General features: G+C 41.8%; 1 protein-coding gene and 1 pseudogene across 8 annotated transcripts in view; one reads left to right on the forward strand and one right to left on the reverse strand.

Moving 5' to 3' along the window:
- LOC139390170 (myocyte-specific enhancer factor 2C-like) overlaps positions 1-16,928 on the reverse strand; it is a 95,426-nt gene extending 78,498 nt beyond the window's left edge. For 2 of the 8 annotated variants that reach the window (XM_071137403.1, XM_071137401.1), the window contains exon 1: positions 16,632-16,890. The gene's annotated coding sequence lies outside the window, so the exon portion shown is untranslated. Of the gene's footprint in view, positions 1-6,204; positions 6,604-16,631 lie in introns of those variants that run through there. The other 6 variants (XM_071137398.1, XM_071137396.1, XM_071137402.1 and 3 more) reach the window with 6 other exon arrangements.
- The window catches only part of LOC139390206 (uncharacterized), a 70,701-nt pseudogene that overhangs the window by 19,205 nt on the left and 32,552 nt on the right, over positions 1-18,944 (forward strand).

Raw genomic sequence — 18,944 nt, forward strand, 5'->3', positions numbered from 1 at the left:
TTTTTTTTCAAATGCAACAAAAATCTACCTGGAAACATCCTGAACGATTTCAGACAATCAAAGCGTTGAACTCCTTTTAAAAAATGAAAACACGTTACCAATTGTTTAGAACATGGCAGTAGAAAGGGTACATTCTTCAAGACGGTCAGTGTTGTCTAACATTGAGCAACACAAAAAGACGGCCCTTCACAGCCATATAACACCCAGATGAAGTCAGCTTTAGGAACGTGTCTGTCGCTCTCTTTGATTCTCTCCCCCTCTCAGTCTCTCTGCGTCTCTCCTTCCCTGTTCCTCTTTTTTCTCACCCCGGCACTGAGTGTTCGAGACAGCCCTGTACGAAACATTCTTTCAAGGCCCGGACCCTGGCCTGGGGAATGGCACCGATGACAGTGGAAAGCAACAGTGTTGTGGACTTTGGCAAGGACACTGCCTGGGTAAAGCTGTGTGCTCTGCAGAACAGAGGACTCGGACGGAGTACTTCCTGCTTAGGGATCTAGTGGTTACGGAGATGTGGCTTGGGGGACATAAAATAACCTGGAGCATTAAAAAAAAATGCAGACTTGATAATCAGCTTGGATCCAATATTATTAACATTTATACATCAGTCAACGATTACAAAATCAACTATTATAACAACATCTATTTTTTTTTGTAACAGCACAGGGTGCATATGGCGTAGCCTACACCCCTGGCTCCATTATGAACACTGAATCTTAAAAAAAAAATACCCATTAGTGAGCTGTGAAGCATTGCGGCAGGCAGAAGGCAGTGGCGGCAGGCAGGCAGCATTGGTGGCAGCGGTGGGCTTTCAGATGGATGTTAGATTATGTGAGGCCAGGGCACAGAGGAACCTCTGTGTGTCTTACCGGACCATGTTTCAGAGTGACTCGGCTATATTGCAGGGGTGACAAAGATAAATTACAGCCATGGGAAAATATTTGTGCACTTTTTTTGAACCCCTCCTCTTTTTTTTCTTGTCATTGGTTGAATTCCAACAGCATGCCACACCAAAGGGGGAGGTGGGACTTGCGTCTGAACAGAGAGGGAGAAGTCGTCCCTCGCTACGCCACACCACACCACGGCAGAGACACAGGTCAGCCACTGTGTTTTATCATGGAACATGCCTTCCATCTCAGAGTTTATGTGCACCAAGAGCAAACAACTCACCCCTCTGACCCACCCCCCCAAAAAAAGGATTTGGAGTTAATTCCAGTTTTATTTCACACCACGTTTAGGGCAGGTCAAATAGACCCTTCCAGATCCAGGCAGGCTATATTTGTTTTTTGGGAGACTAGCTTCCCACGTACAGTACGAGGTGTCTGGATTTCGTCTGCAATAAGTCAGCTATTAAAAAAAAATACGTACCACAGGGAATATTTTATTGAAAGTAAACATATAGAATCAAAAATAAAACGTGAAGTCTTTAATGGCTTATGTCTGGCTTTTCTAATTGCTGAAGACTACATTTTACTGACAACCCTTACATACATGAATACAGTAAAAGCCATTCATATCTACTCCACACGAATACCACCCAGGCTCATAATATAATTGTCAAACTTACTTGATGCATCGCGTACTGTTTAAATAAATTCCCGATCCTTCTATAAATGTTTCTCTCCCTCTTATCACATCCAACCCTCCTTTCTCTGTTGTCTACTGTACTCTCAATCCAAATATTCAAGGGTAGAGGTCTATATGGTGAGGTCTATATGGTGAGCTCCATATGTGGGTGTTTAAGGTGTATCTTAGCCTGGCCTGTTTGCAGTTAAAAGCTAGAGCTGGTGACATGATTAGTGTACGTGGTCAGTAGCGCTAAGGTCTGTCCATCCTGGTCCTGTCCTGCCCAGACCACCCAGCGAGCAGCTGCCATGATGACCAGGCCTGACAGGAAACAGGAAACAGGAAGAAGCAGGCCGGAAGTCCTGTTAATCTAGTCTAGTTGACCGTTTGGATCCCAACACAACTTCTCTCTCACACGTTATGAGATGAATCTACTGACATACAGTATTTCTGCCCAACAGACAGATACACTTATTCTTTCCCTCTCTCCTACACGCTCTTCAATCGTGACAATCTCTTAAGTATTTAAATTCTGTCTCCTTACTTTCTCTTCACAACTGTTTGTTTTTCCTCAGTTTATCTTTCCAGCCCTCACAACGACACTTTCTTTTATACCATTCCATCTTTCCAGACATCAATTCCTCCATGTGAGAATGAAAGAAAACCGAAATACATACATTTTTATTTAAATGTGTACCAACAGACACAAGAAAACTTAGACAAACAAACAAACAACACACACACACACACACACACACACACACACACACACACACACACACACACACACACACACACACACACACACACACACACACACACACACACAAAACGAACAACACAAAAGGAACACCAAACACAAAGCACAGCACAGCACAGCTAGAATTCTACTTTATGCTGAAATATTCTAAAATGTGTTTTACAATACAATTAAACATCAAAGCATGAGCTATTCCTCTGTGATCTTTAACACCCTAGTGAACAAACCCCACACACCCTCTTCCACTTACAGTGCTGAGGAAAAGTTGCTGAACGTCATGGCTAATTACTAGATAGAGACAGAAGACTGCATCGTTATGTGAACCAGGACACACTCATATCTGCATTCAAATACATCATAAACCATTCAAGGACTACATTATTTTCTTGTGCTTATTTCTTAACTGTATTAGTAATTGCATCTTAATAAAGATACTGAGACAATGCTTGCAAAAAACCACAAACACCAGGGAAGATATACACATACAGCAGTTCGGAAAATAAAAGTGAGATCTGCACTAAATTACTAAATAAACAGATGCTGAGGTCGGCTCGGATACTTTTCATGAGCTAGAAAAATGGTGCAAAAAGGGAAAAGAGAACACTATTCCTTCCATACCTAGCCATAGAGGGAACACCTGCTGTAAAATAAACACAGGCTCATACTGAAACCCGGCGAGGTACCCGGCGAGTCCTGTGTACTGTACGCTTGAGTTCCTAGGTGTATGATCGTTACGTTTAGAGTGGAAAAAGCAACCAAAAATACAAAGTCATTTGTGAGAATATGATGTGAACTTTAATGTGCCCTCCACATCTGAAATGTAATTGCTTCGCATATCACTCACTTCTTTAAGCCTAAGGGTTTAAAGAGTACTTACAGTATCTACCACCAGATCTTGCAAACCTGCAATCTGCAAATGAAAGTGTTTTACTGGCGTTTAACTGAGCAAACTCTGCGAACCCCCTTCCCAAAACATTTGCAACCATTGCAACAAAAAGAAATACAGCTTTAAAGTACACCAATATGGGCTATTAAACTATTTGCTTAAACGTAAACGCATGTGATGTTTCTATTTATAATTTTTTTTCATGGATTTACTTTTGCCTTCGTTAGGATGGTAGCCTATTTTGAACCATGCTTTATATAGCATGTGCTCATAGGTATCAACGTCGAGACCATTCCCTTCAAAACATAAGCGGACAAATTTAGCAGTCCTTTTTAGAGTTTATGGAGCATGCTAGTGTACGCCTTAAATCAAGCACTCTTTGACAGATTCCCTTATTTCACTGAATGCCAACAGAGAGCTGAACTCTCTCAGGTCATGCTGTTGAATATCAACCAGTAAATCTTCTCTTTATTCATTAATTACTACTACAAAGCAAAATTCTAACTACACTGGCCACTCAGAGGAGGCTGAAGCTACTTTTTGGGATTATTGCAAAAGCATTGATCCTGGCTCAAAAGGTGTCCCTTCACTTGAATAAAGCTTTAATGAGGCTCTGGTGTACGGCAACGTGCCCCGACAATTGGCTCAATGCGCTGGCCAATCAGAGTGACACGTGACCCCCTAATCCCTCTTTATGAGACGGGTAAGAGCGTGTTGTCACTGTTGGTTTTGTGAATCGGCAGCCAAAATCCCCAATGATTTGTTAGGAAGGACAGATCTGAGAAGAGTAAGAGAAACAAAGCAGCGCCGGGGAAAGAGCGAGAAAGAGAGGGAGAGAGAGAGAGAAGGAGAGTATGTGTGTGTCTCTGAGATGACAGAGCTTGGCTGAGAGAGTCCTCTGTGTGTAATCGTGTGTCCACATGCGAGCGCTCACCTTCCCTCTGAGCAGATTAACCTAACGCTCAATCCCGAGAGAGCAACAGGCGAGCGACACACAGAACAACTTCATTGATGGTGGGGGGGTGGGAAAGAGTAGAGTATAGGCGTGAGCGTACGTCCTTTGCTCCTTGCCAAAGGCAATTTCACCTCTGTTATTTCACAGCAGAACGTCAAGAACACTGAGTAATCCAAAAATACAACGGCGCCTCAAATCAAGCAAACAAATCACACTTTACTGAAATCTTACTAAGCTAATAGAACTTATAAAATCAGAGACATTAGCCTTGCACTGAGCTGTGTTTGTATTTACAGTAGTCACAAAACAACCCAGAGATGGTCGCAACACCAAATGCCCCTGGATGTGGCTGTACTTTTCCAGGATGTCTTCACAATCACGGCCTCTACTCAATTACTTTTCGCAAAAAAAAGGTAGTTAAATAAAGTTGAATCATTTGCAGAAATCATGACATTGAGTAAATAGTTCATTTGCATCTCGAATGATGGCACTAATTTACAGGTAGCGTAGAAAAAGTTGCATTATATTAATCTTATATATACGAGTGAATACAATTATAGTGTGCATTTGACACACTCAGTCTTAGCTATAGCCTCTACCCACTGTTTCCCTATGGTAACAGAAATGAAAAGTACAGAGCCACAATCTAATATGTGAAACAAGCCTTACTCTATGTGCAAATATCGATAAGGGGTTCTATGCCAAAATATGAATGCAAATGTATTTGACATTTCTTAAAAGCAATGGCAATTGCCACAGGTAATTTGAGGTAGTGTTCCCTGTCCCACCCTTTATGACAAACTCAAATTAGCCTGGTAAAAGAGACACACACATTTCAAGAAAAAAACAGTTAACAGAACATTGTCTACTGTACCAAAAGCTATCAATATCGATATGTTATGTATAATATATATTTTAAATATATTTATTCAATTAATATAGAGCCCTGATTTACAAGCACCAAGTGTATAAGCACACTATACACATAGCTGAATAAGTCCTTATCTTTCTGATGGGTAGAAACGGCCACCTACTAGATCTTCCTTAACCCCCAAGAAAAAAGCTTCAGTTTGTCAGAATAGTCATCACCAAGCTATCTTTCCTTCACAATTTAGCTACATTGCTTGAGTGCCTTACTTTGCACCAATAATTAATTTCCAGAGACTGAGTATAATTCCACATGGACATCGTACTATAAATACAGTAGGGAAGCTGAACCATTTGGCCTGGCAGTAATGTAAGTTAACGGGTGTGAATGTGACTTATTGTACACTGTTTAAAACAGTAAGGTATAATAACTAACCCTCATCTTGATAATATACCAGAAAAACATGTGATGTTGAGTTAGATTCATTCAGAATTCTTTGGAAAACTTTGTCGAATTGTAAAATGTGTTTATCTAATACGAGCCTAACTTTTGACAAGTTGAATTCAACCTAGAAAATGAGCCGCTCATATAAGCCTACAATTATTTAATTATTAACAGTCCATACTTTCCTAATTTGTGGGACCCGCAGAAACTGTGAATGTTATTCTGGGTTGTGACCCGTTATAAATGCATAGGCTTCAGTAGATTCACACGCGACTACCGGTACATATATTGAAACGAATAGGCCTATACGAATATTTCAGAGTAATCATTTTTAAATACTACATAATATAAGTCATATACCGAGAATATGAGTCGCCCTAGTAGCCCATTGTGCGCCTGTTGATACGGCGTTGCGATATTGTGGGAAATAAACACTTCAAGGTCAAAGCACACATTAACAATACCACAAGACGTAAACCTTGACTCTCGTAAATAGACTCCGCAAAACGCTACTTTGCTGCGTTTAGCCTATAGGTCTGGAGATACAATGGTCATGGTTACGTTGTATAGTTTGTTGGGAGGCAACGCGCTTCAAAATCGCGCTCAAGTATACCGGTGATGTCAAACGGACACATACAATTATAAATAAAGAGACCTCGCTGCTCGAGATACAACGTGTCCTCTGGATGTGACAAAAATAATTATAGATGTAGGAGCACGCTACTCACTTTATTATGCATGAAATCTGTCCGGTAAGTGTGAGATACCACAGGCAGTCTCCGGCTGTGTCGTCCGGCCGAATGACAGCGTAGAGGAAGCCGTGGCGTGCCAGGGATAGACTTCGCAAAGACGCACTTAAATCCAGCACGGGCAGGAACGCAACATAAAAAAGAACCGTGCCGAAAAGTCGCCTATGGTGTGTCTAAAATGACAACAACAAAAAACAAGTCGGTCTCTCGTCTGAAAGTGTGTTTGAGGACAGTGAGGATGGTTGCTTGGTCTCCAGTGATGTGTCGGCGAAAGGAATGGGACGGTTAAAGCCGTGGACGTCTGTAGCTGATGATGTTGTGAGGGCTGTTTCTGATCGCTCCCACAATCCCGGTCGAGTCTCTCACTCACCCTCTCTTAGCGCGAGGAGAAATAATCGGTTTTACTCCTGAAAGGGGGCGGGCTCACATTTCCCAACTACTTTAATGAAAGAGGCATAGCAATAATGCATTACTATCTCAAACCCGATCAAGAGGACAGACAATTAAGCACCGTGAAAGGACTGTCAGTGTAGGATTATGCGATCTAAATAACCGTGGAGGGTGCGTTTTCAACTACATCAAATTAAAGTTACCAAACTGTTGTTGTTGTCCTTGTAATATATTCTATTAACTTTACGCACTGACATTAATTAAGCGCTAAATATAGTTTACTTTAATTAGTTTTTTATTTATTTATCGGATGCAGCATAGCCTATAGGCCTAGATGAAACAACCACAATACTACTACTACTACTACTTATAATAATGGTAATAATAATGATGTATTGTTTCAATTTGTCAAAGGATATTTTCTAAAAACATTCAAGATCTTTGCACAAGTAGATGTTTCTGTGAGAAAATGCAATGTTCCGGATTTACAAGAGCATCTGCATCTGCCAATCATTCTCCAGTCCCCAGTTATCTCACAAGATAAGGCCTGACACAGACAGTAAGCATGAGGAAATTAGCAAGTGTTATCCCCCAACCAAATGATTTGAAAACATCCACTCTATTAGTGTGAAGATAACAATAAAAACAGCAAGCATGCCTCTTCAGATAAGACAGAGGAGCCAAACCTATTTGTGAGATGATCCCAGATAGGCCTGGTAATACCAGGACTCTATTATATTCAAATTATATGCATCTCAACCTCAAGTTTCTTGAATAGTAGTTGGAAAAATAACAATCTTAATTTCCCCTTTGTGTCAAAAGTATTCCTGGCCATAGACTCGCTTAGCATTATTTTAACCCCTGTACAGGCCTTTCACCTCAGTACAATACAAGGCAAGACAGAGAAAAAGGGGAAACATGAAATCAGACGTAAATAAATCACGCTTGCTAATCTGCTTGACGGGCGGACATTACTGCCTGCAACTGAAGCCTGTGGTGTCCGATAACTCGGGATACCACCTTCACATCACGTGACCCTTTCATCTTCAATCGCATTTCCTCTGACTAAACCCCAGAATAATTGATAGGCTAGAATGTGTTAGACATAGTAGGCCCATCACAAAACATGACAGTTATCAATGGCAGGCCGTGAAGCTCAGCATGCTGAAACAGTGTAACCCCCCCCCCCCACACACACACACACACACACAGGTCACATAGTAACTCTAACATATCGTATCACTTTGTATAGGATAGTTGAATCTGAGTTTTATGATGATCATTTGTGGAGCCTTGCTCAAAGGGTGGTGCTGTGTATTTTTATTGTGTCGTTTGCTGGGGGTTGCTATGGATTGACAGACCACCACATTCACTATTCCTTCGTTTTCAGTCGTCAAACTCCATGCCCTTTGTGGTGTGTGTGTTGTTTGTAGTCTGTCAGTGATTCATCCGAATTCATCAGTGTTTGAGGTCGTCTTCAAATGGTTGGCACTTGGAGAGATCAGAGGATGGTAATCAGACTGGGAGAATGCTGGGTAAACCAGTCACTTATAGAAGAGTGTGTGTGAGATGCAATGGCTATATTGAAAGTATACAACTATTGGGAAAGTTGACCTGAAGTGGCGAGGATCTAGAGGGAGGAGTCTACGGTAAAGAGACTTGCTCAGTCAACGCACACAAATTACTGAACTTACTCGAAGGAGTTGCAAATTAGATGCCACTATGGCTGCACAATGTATAACTCAATGGCCTCTGAACAGTATGAAAATAGTAATAAAGTAGCCGTGCTCTGCATCATGGGCAAACACTATGTGTATGTAACATTATCATATCATTTATATTGGATAACTTTATATAGGGATTGAGTTATTATAGCACTTGATCGTATTGCAGAGAGGCGTGATACTGATCGGGTCAGCACATCTAACTGAGTCTGCTTTGTCTTGTGGGTATACGGTTACTGACAAAATGTTACAAATCTGAAGACATTGTTGTGCCACTCTCTTTTCATGTGAACAGGCATTCCAGGACATTGTTACATCTTCTCGTCTCCCACTCTCCTCATAGTCTTTGTCCTGCCTTGTAAATAGATTGACTTGCTAGTTTCCTAAAGTAGCCTTACATATCATTATGGCCCGCTGATAGCAACCCCTACACCCTCTTTTATCTTGCCACAATATATAATGTTGAATGTTGTCCGTTAATCAACTAACCATATTTAAGTAAATCTAATTCCCTTAGTAATGCGTCACGTCATCTAATTGAAGCAGGGTCACGGAGCATAATTTACAACATACCTTTGCTTTTAACATGGCCCGACATAGAAGATTTGGCTAGTTTACTATTTTGTGTACAACAGCATATAGACCTATATTTCCCATAAAACAACATTTAGCCCACCCCTGGATCCCACTGCCCCCCCCCCCCCCATTATGAGAAATTCCCAACCTGTACATGTTTAGCACTTTAAGGGAATTGACAGTCACATGCATATAATGTACTGTTTGCCAGAATGATTATGCAATTTAAAATATGTCACTCTGTATATACACACGGTAGGCTTTTGGTCGAATGCAATTTCATGAGGTTTGGCATGAATTGTGCATGGAGGAGATGAGGAAAACGATGACTGGTTGTGAGTCAAACACACAAGTGCGGTTACGGATATTGATCTTACTCAGATAGTCTTTAAAGAATTCTCTGGCAGTGACTTTATAGCATGTGACACATAATAGGCTGCCTGATGTGTGCGTGTTTTTGTAATGGGTAGAAAAAAAAGGGAGCCGGTCTGCCTTTCATAAGAGCACTGTAAACACCAATACATTTCCTGGGTAAACAGGAACAGCCCAGGCCAGGTGTAATCTGTTGTCGATCATGCTCATGTGAAAACACAATCTGCCTGTCACAGTTGATAAGGTTGTCAAGCACTCAGTCCCACCCCGGAGAATCAGCTTAGCGCTGCAGTGACATATTTGAAGAGGCTTCTAATTGTTGGTGTGTAACAGTCTCTCTCTGTCTCCTATTCCGTAATGAGTTGGAGAGAGACAGGTGTTATTTTGACATTGGCTTGATTTTACAGGATGAGGCCAAATGCATTGTAGTGACCTACAGGCTCACTTCACACAGGATCCATAGGTCTATAGATTGTGTGTGTGTGTGTGTGCGAGTGCTTATGCCTGTGTGTGTGTGCGTGCGTGTGTGTGTGCGCGTGTCTCTGCGTACCACACTACAATCACACTACAATCTACTACTGTGCTTAAACAGTAGCGGAAGTGCCAGAGATCTCTAGATCAGTCCACCATATGTACTGGCTATTGATCTCATGGAAGATACACCAATACAATACTCACTGCACAGTGCACAGGAGAATATTCAGAGACAAAGATATACACTGTGGAATCTTTCTCTTCCCCTCTTCTGCAGTATTTGTGTAAGTGATCCAAAGCATTACATTACATATAATTTTGTCTGCCTTATTAATAAAGCCCATAATGAAACTCTGAAGGCAATATCATTAGTAATTACAGTTGTAGAATGATACCACTGTACAGTATAATTAGAAAAGCAACGGCAAGAAAGCCACTTTTTAATTAACAGAAGCCATATGCCCTTATGCAAGACAGTTGTGTTTAATATATACTTCTGTACACAATGACACAATAGTTTCCCACATTTCAAGGGTGAGAACATCGTGCAACGAAGTGCATTTGCATGTGGTGAATTATGAAAAGGTTGTGTAGCTGTATACACTGTATACACTGTAGGAATTGAAAAGTCAGAAAAGTCAAGTATCAGAAAGATATCTAAATATGTTTTGTTTTGGGTTTTTCCCCTCTCTACTGGAAGTGAGAAATGGTTCAGTACTACTAATGGTTCAGAACTACCAATGATTCAGTGATACTAATGGTTCAGTACGACCTAGTGGTTTTCCAGTCACCCTCTCTGGCCTGAGCCACTGAATTCACCCATAAAAGCAGTGTAACTGTCACGGACAGGGGCGGCTCGGGACAGAGGGGCGGCTCGGGACAGAGGGGCGGCTCGGGAGGCGAGAAGGATCGGAGGACCAAAATGCGGCGTGGTATGTGTTCATCATGAATTTTAATAAAGAAAACACTGAACACTGAAACACACTATACAAAAACAATGAACAAAATAACGACCGTGAAGCTAATGAGAACTTTGCAGACACAAGCAATCAACATAGACAATCACCCACAAACAAACAGTGCAACCCAGGCTACCTAAGTATGATTCTCAATCAGAGACAACTAATGACACCTGCCTCTGATTGAGAACCATTCTAGGCCGAAACATACAAATCCCCAAATCATAGAAAAACAAACATAGACTGCCCACCCCAACTCACGCCCTAACCATACTAAATAAATACAAAACAAAGGAAATAAAGGTCAGAGCGTGACAGTAACGTTAGCAGGAGACACATGGGGATTATACTGTACTGTAAAACCCCCAGACCTACAGTCCAATACAGGGCTCAACTAGCATTACTATCTTTCTTTTAATTGCCCGACCTCCTCACTATTCCCCCCACTAGCAGTGGATCAAGAGCACTGTAAAATATTCCTCCATACAATGCGGAGATCCAGTCTTTTCACTATTCATTGTGGCAGTACTTTATATTATTTCCCCCATAAAGTCCTAAAGAGCTTTCATTTAGCTAGAGGCGATTTTCTGGGTGAGGCATGTATAACTAAATTTTTTTGTAGGCCGAAAGCTACAATACCACGACGCAATGCACATACAGTGGTAGCGTGTTCACAATTGTACTTCTCGATGCTAAAAGCTTATTAGATGTCGAATTCATTTGATATCGTCGACGGACTATCGTAACTGCACGTTGAAGGTTTTTCCACAACTTTTGCTTGACGACTGGTGAAGTAGTGGTGAAGTCGTCACAGAGCTTTGCCACGTGAGAGATGCTTTTGGTAGCTTGCATGTTGTCTTGTTCAAACAGCGTCCGAACACTACACCTCTGATACATTATGGATGAGGCACAAGCAGCAGGACAAGCTCTCCCTTTATTCTGCCTGACACTTCTGTTACCCCACAGGAAAAGGCCCACGGTCGTGTGACTGTGTTCGCTGGCTGAACTACTGCTATTGGTACTGAAGGGTGAGGCCACCATTGGGGACGTGTTGGGTCTTCACCTTGAGCTAACCACCACCTACCCTGCTCTGCCAAACGGTTCACGACTAAACATACAAGACTTGGCTGGTCATTATATAGATAAACTCATTCATTATTCAAATAATGATACGATAATCACATGGCTTTCCCAGGGTTTGATGTTGAAAGCTCAAAGTATTGTTATGTCCTCCGTGTGGAGACCAATGCACGGCATGTTGAGTTGTTATGCAGTTATAGGTGCTGTCTATAGGGGAGCCATAGACCCTTGTCAAAGCTGATTCAATTGGCTTAGCAAATGAGCTATGCGTGGCATTGGCCAGTGAAACTTATGACGACTCATTGTTCAACTATCTAACAAGAAACTGCAAATGATAGTATCCCACACAGTTTTCTTGTTAATGGAAGGTATACATGTCATTGCTACATCTTTGTTTCAATGGGTCGTAAAATATTAAGAATTGCCATTCCTTTGTAGATAGCATCCCACAGTCTCATTAACAGTGCTGAATATTTAATCAATACATGAAGAGTTTTAATATTCACATAAACTTCCATTTGCTGTAGCCCCTCAAGCTGCTAAAATCGCAAACGCTGACAGGGACAGTCGTCTCCGCTTCCTAAACTCCCTCGTTTCTTCTCTTCAGAGAACGCAGGATGGCTGTGGTTTCGCTCTACTCGTCAGTCTTTCACTCAAAGTTCCCTTTGTCTCCAGATGACTTCATGGGAGAGAAAAAAGAATGGCTTCTCCCTCGCTAATGATTTTTCCTCCTTTTGAACGGCTGGAAAGTAATTCGCTCCTGACTGCTCAGAAACAGGCAGAGTTATTTTATTGTTTCTGCCCCTCTATAACAGAGCCTGTGTAGTGGGGATGCCAACGTAACATTTTTTTTCTCCAGTGGAGGGGTGCCAACCAGTGTTTCCTGAGGCTGAGCAGAGGCTGTACCTGACAGATGTTGTGTGTTACCCTGTGGCATTGGAAAGATCACACACGTGATTTGACATTTCAGCAGTCATGGTCATAATGTGAATATTTAAACTGATCAAGGTAGAGTATCGGTCGTTGTTAACATAAATCCTACTGCCGTAAGGTAAATCATATTTAAGAATCTGACATGATCATCATTTGTAGTTTTGAGCTGTTATTATACAGCATATACAAGACACAGTCTGAATGCTCTTCACCAGCTGCTGAATTCATTTATATTATAAAATGATATATTTGCCCCTGAAGTATACATGCAATTAGGCATGCTGCACACACACACGTACACACACTTCTGTACAGTACATGTATACACTTACATAACACAAGTGCACACCTTGCTTTAGCACCATAAGAGCTGGTATAATGGGCAGAAGAAGAGTGGTGTAACAGAATTGGTTGATAGGTTAGAGGGTGTACAGTGCAGTATGTGTGTGAGTGGGGATAGGCCCTGTGGCGATATTGCCCTACTCCTTTGGCACGCTACAGGGGGAAAGAAATCCAATCATAAATTATTCAAATGAGATCTGAGAGTCCAGGCCACTTGCGTGACAAGGATGTCCTTCCACCTAGGTCTTGTTCAGCCTGGGCCCCAGGACCTCTCAATACTGTGCCCAGACCTGATCTAGGGTCAGTCCATACGCAAGGCTTTGGGCCTTTCAGACACCTGCATGGCTTGTAAACCACCAGGTTAAAGTGGTACAGCTGTTTGTGCATCAGTAAGGCTGGGGCCTAAAATGAGGGCATGAGGTCTGGGGACGGGAGAATAGAACTGATGATTCCCATGACAACCACTACACAGCACAACTACCTACAGCAGCGGTGACCTCCACCCATTCTCCTGACTACTTAACATCACTCGGCAGAACTATGCAGCATGTGTCTCCCACATACAGCAACTGACTCTGATAACATCTAGCTGTGAAGCAAAGCAAATGGAAGTCGTTGTGCTTTAATGTGAAACGCAGCCCTAACATGATCCAGTAGGCCCCGCGACCCCCGGCAAAGGGAGACACAGTGTGGCAGACGTGAGGCGGCGTCTAATCTCTCCGTGCCTCCAGCGTCACACTTATTCTTATTCAGACGCCATCAGACAGGAGGCAAGCCACTGAGATTAGCTGCAGATCAAAAGGCTTGCTGCCTCGCGTAGTGCGAGCACCATTAATGTTTTGTAGATTTAGGCAGCCCCAGTGCACTGGCACTCTGTAGGGGCGGCAGAGAAACCGAGCGGCGTACTGTACAAACGGCACCGACACTGCTCAGGGGGGTAGACTTAGACTGGAAAGGTATTTTTCATAAACGAGGCCTGACTGCCGCTGGGACGTGGAAATTTGAAATGAAATAATAAAGCGAGTAGAAGAGAAAGGGGAAAAAATAAAAATACTAGGCCCGTTACTGCAAGCAATTACAGTGGAACAAAGATACTTGTCCTTTCGATGAAACTGCTTCCATGTGTATAATACGTCTTGGTTAAGTGATCATTTATTTTGAATATGAATTGCACTTTCTACGATAACATGGCTTGTGTATCCAAAGATCATGGCGTCTGGATCAGCAATATCCAGCATAACCATGACAACTACTGCCAAGCCATATAACAAGAGCAATTAAAACACAACAGTAGCTATGGACGCCTATAGATCCTGCTTTCTCCGCAATCTTCTTTCTACGTAAGGCTTAATGTAAATCCAAACAAGCATATCGATTGCACCAGACTTATAAAATGACCAGGACAATGTGCTCAAGTCTAATCTCTGTAATTAAGGTAGCCAAGTTTAGATACAAACAAAGACCTAAACGCATGGTTATCTTTTTGCTGTGATTGTCAGGTGTACTACTGACCCCACAATAAGTGTAATTTGTCATTACGGATAGAAGGTCAATTTGGAGTGGTTCAAGACTGTGAGAAGCTTCCAAGAGGATGGGTAGGTACAGGAAAGTGACACAGGAAATGGTACAGAGTGGTAGCGAAGCGACAGGATGGGGGTGGTGGTTGGAGGTTCAAAGGGAGAGAGATGCCTGCGTAAGAGAGCTCGCCACCCTGCAGAGAGGGTTTTCTCAACTCCGCTTCCGATCAAAGCGGTGGAATTTGGTGGCAAAAAGTTTGTAAGTGAAGAGAGATCTTTGTAAACTGGTTTGAAGAGATGTCTCCTCTTTTCAGGGTTAATGTTAAGAGGTAAAAAAAAGGTTGTGCCTCACAATGTATGCCTGAACCTACTACTAAGCTATATGAAATTGTTTTAAGAAGGTCATACCAATGATCATTTTTCTATTTGATTTAGAATTTTAAGATCCCTTGAAGTATCAAAACAATATATGGAAAATCATCTGTACCAACTTCAGAAGAGTCCCAATACGTTTTTGAGGGGATCACCATATAGTGTTCACCACATAGTGTTCATGAGAGTCTCATCTTTCTTTGTAGGCCAAACCTTTCAGACCCAACAGACAGTTTTGTGGTCTGACAAACACCGCTCCATCTCTGTCACCTTTCACTGCCGATGCGGAAATGCGATGTCCTAAAACAGTTGATTGATGCAAAAGAAAACAGATATGTCTATCTTAAAACTGACCGATTTTTGTGGGGATTTTTATATTATGCTAATTCGATTTCCGAGGGGGCATGGACAGCGACTCTAGGTTAATACTCTATATTAACCCAATCATCTTGGTGGGAGAAATAAGAATGGTACAATGTATACCATTATACAAATGTACATTTGTTCATTTGCAGTAACTCTGTTATTATTATTATTATTGTTATTATGGATATTATTAAATTGTTATAATAGATATTACTGCTACTGAATTGCCTGTTGATGGGCCATCAACTTTAATCTGGTTGCTAAATTAGGCTCCCAGAACATTCCCACATGCCCAATCGGCAATACAAAAATGACTTCCTTAAATCAAATGTCTGAAGAAAAAGTTTAACAAAGCCATTCAGCATCCATAAAAATCTAACTAAACTTTTGTTTGAATATGCAATTCTTCCTGGTTGTTTTAGGACATTTGCCTGCTATTGAGTACATTTGTCTACCCCTGCCTTCATAGAGGCAGTTGGTTCAATATCAACTCCCTTCAGTTGGTGGAATATGACACATTTCCTCTTTGTTTCACAGCTCAGCGTGTAATATCTTACTTAGTGTTAATCTGTGTGACAAAAATTGATATTGACGTCTGCAGCAGCCATTTAGGTAGCTACCTTGCAGGTGTAAGCCATTTGTAAGGAAAACAGCATGTTGAAGCCAGGCGCTTTTCACTCACAGAGGATTTCAGATTGCGCAATGAGGTGTTATTAGCAATTAACCTTAGGAAGATCAATAACCCAAACTGACTGAATACACAATACAGTATTGTTATTATTAAGTTCTTCTTTAGATAGTCAAACCTTTCGTCATGCCTTAGAGAAGTAAAAAGGTAGACATATGTAGCTACAGGAGCCTCGATTGGCCATTCACTCGCACAGAAGTGATTGGCAACAGCTGTTAGTGACTGCCCGATCTCCAGCTTCAGCATAGCTCAACCCTTAAGATTTTCCATCCACTTGGTTCTCTGTCACGCACTAAGTGTAAGTACCTAAGGTAAAACAACCTAGCGTCAATTATCTGCCCTTGTCCGTCCATATGGGTTCGATAACACAACAAAATTATTGTTTCACTTTTCAATAAAGTCCAAATGAATAATTTACTAACAATAGGCGAATACTATATTACAAGAGAGTTAGTTGTTTGACAGATTTATTGCCGTTGGCTTGGAACATGCCATCATCCACTCTATGGCAAAAAGAGCACCACTGCCAGAACCTGATTTTTCCACATGCAGAAAGTCACAGTACACCATGGAGAGGAAAAGGGGAAGGTGGGATTGTGCTCTGTAAACTCACCCGTGCCGTTCTTTGCTTCTCCAGGAAGTATCACCCTACAGAACCAATTGAAGGCCAGCTCAATCAAACAGTCACAAGTGGGAAAAAAAGAGATACATGTTAGAGATAAAAGTAAAAGAAGAGTAAAAAGTTAACTGAAAAACAAAACAAAAAATGTCCTGCATGTATAAAAGCCAGACCAGCTGGCTTTGAACAGAAACCCCAGTTTTGGGTTGTGTTTAGCCTCCGATCTCTTTCCACACTGAACTCAGGAGTTGTTCTGGCCAACCACCCACCCCCACCCCATGTCCCCCTCTCCCCTCCAGCCGGTCCACCTGCCTCAGTCACTCCTGAGTATATTTAGTCCTCTGAGGGATCAGTGACACCCAGACCTTTGTCAGCGGTGGCATGTATTCATTAGATTATTGCCCCCCAAATAATATTGCCGTCCAATAAGGGGCACAAAAAAATAAAACAAATGACAGTATTTTTATAAATAACCACAATATTCAGGAAATAGTTAAATGAATACCCGATAAAATCATCCAAAGCAGCTAGAAGAAAGTTGAATAAATGAAATAAGCCTTAGTATCAACTAAATAATCACAAAAGTAGAGTTCAGAAGAGGAAGAGTTCAGAAGAGGAACTTCTTTTTACGTGGTTATTTTCCAGTGACAAAATATGACAATCTCAAAATCTAACAATATTGAATGGTACTCCTATATTATTTCATGCTTCCACTGAAATCAAAAAAACGAATGTACAGATGGATAATATTATATGAGGGGTGATATGTTGGAAATATGAGTGAAATATGGATGAATATTCCTCCTAAACAGAAAAGGGGGACACTGTTATTAAAGATTGGGTTGGAGCACCGGCATCCTCTGATGTTTAGGGAATCACGCTGTTGTCTTTGTGCAAACACATTAGTATTGATCTGATCCTGTTATATTGTTTACATGGTTCTGGACAATGGAAATTCACTTATCTGTTTTTTTAAGTGAGGGGGATCTCTTTGTCTACAATCTTTATACTAATGTATGATAGAGTCCATAACAATACCACTACAGGACGTTGAATCATCACAGGAATTAAACAATATTATTTACAAACTTTTACAAGCATCTCTGTGTTCAAGAGTGTATGCTCTCTCCATTGGTCTGCAAGGCAAAACATACTCCCAGAGAGTACAAAACACAGCATGCCTTTACACATGCAAACACTAACTGGTGTCCTGCCGTCTTGATTTTGGCTGGGGTTTCCCGCCCAGCGTGATTGGGCCAGGCTTTGGAGGCCTGATCCTGAGCTCTCTCCCCTGTCTCTCTCCCCACAGGAGTCTGCTCCAATGAGGGGAGACCGAGCCCCGGAGCCTGGCTGTCTGTCTGTTGGTCTGGGCAAGGTGGAGGAGGAGGAAGAGGGATTGGCACTCTATGGCAGTTTTGCCTGGTACAGTGTACAGTACTGGACCGCAGGAGCTAGTAGGGGTACCAGCAAACGTACTGTCCCTCTTAAACAAGGACTGATCTGGCCTGTCTGAAGACTGTCTGTCCACACCATGGCCCTATGTGTGAGAATGTGTTTCTTTTAGTATTTTTGTGTTTTATAGTGTGTGTGTGTGTTTAAGTTATACTATCATTGTGGGGACCAGAAGTCCTCTCAAGGATCGTAAAACAACAAACATTCTGACAAGTAGGGACATTTCGCCAGTCCCCACAAGGAAAAGGCTATTTTAGGCTTAGCGGTTAGGTTTAGTGTTACAGTTAGGGTTAGAATTAGAATTAGGGTTAGGGGTTAGGTTTAGGTGTTACATGTTGGGTTAGGGTTTTGGGTTTAAGTTATGGTTCGGTTAAGGTGAGGGAAACTAGGATTTTGAGTGGGAATCAATTGTTTGGTTCCCACAAGGATAGTGTGTGTGTATGCATGCATGCATGTGTGTGTGTGTGTGTGTGTGTGTGTGAGACAGAGGGTGTGGCTGGATGTACGTGCCACTGCTCTAGAGACTGCAGGCTGCGCCAGAGTTGGAACACAAAGCGTTCTGTCGAAGACAAGGTGACAGAAGATCGATAGGAAACTCGGCATGGCGCCTCCCCTGAAAACTCCTTTCATCGTTTTCTTTCCCATTTTTTCTGTTGCTTTATCGTTAAATCATCAACAGCAAATTATGGTAATTATGAACAATAATAGTGAAACCACTGACAGATTTGTGGAAGGCCGGCTGGATTTATGCATGTTTTTATAACATCACTACTGCTGTTGGCCGGCCGGGCTGAGAGCTACTGATTCAGCGTCACCTGATTAATTTGTACTTCTACTTCTCTTTTTGTCTGTGTT

The sequence above is a fragment of the Oncorhynchus clarkii genome, chromosome 30 (genome assembly GCF_045791955.1).
Source record: "Oncorhynchus clarkii lewisi isolate Uvic-CL-2024 chromosome 30, UVic_Ocla_1.0, whole genome shotgun sequence".
Taxonomy (NCBI): domain Eukaryota; kingdom Metazoa; phylum Chordata; class Actinopteri; order Salmoniformes; family Salmonidae; genus Oncorhynchus; species Oncorhynchus clarkii.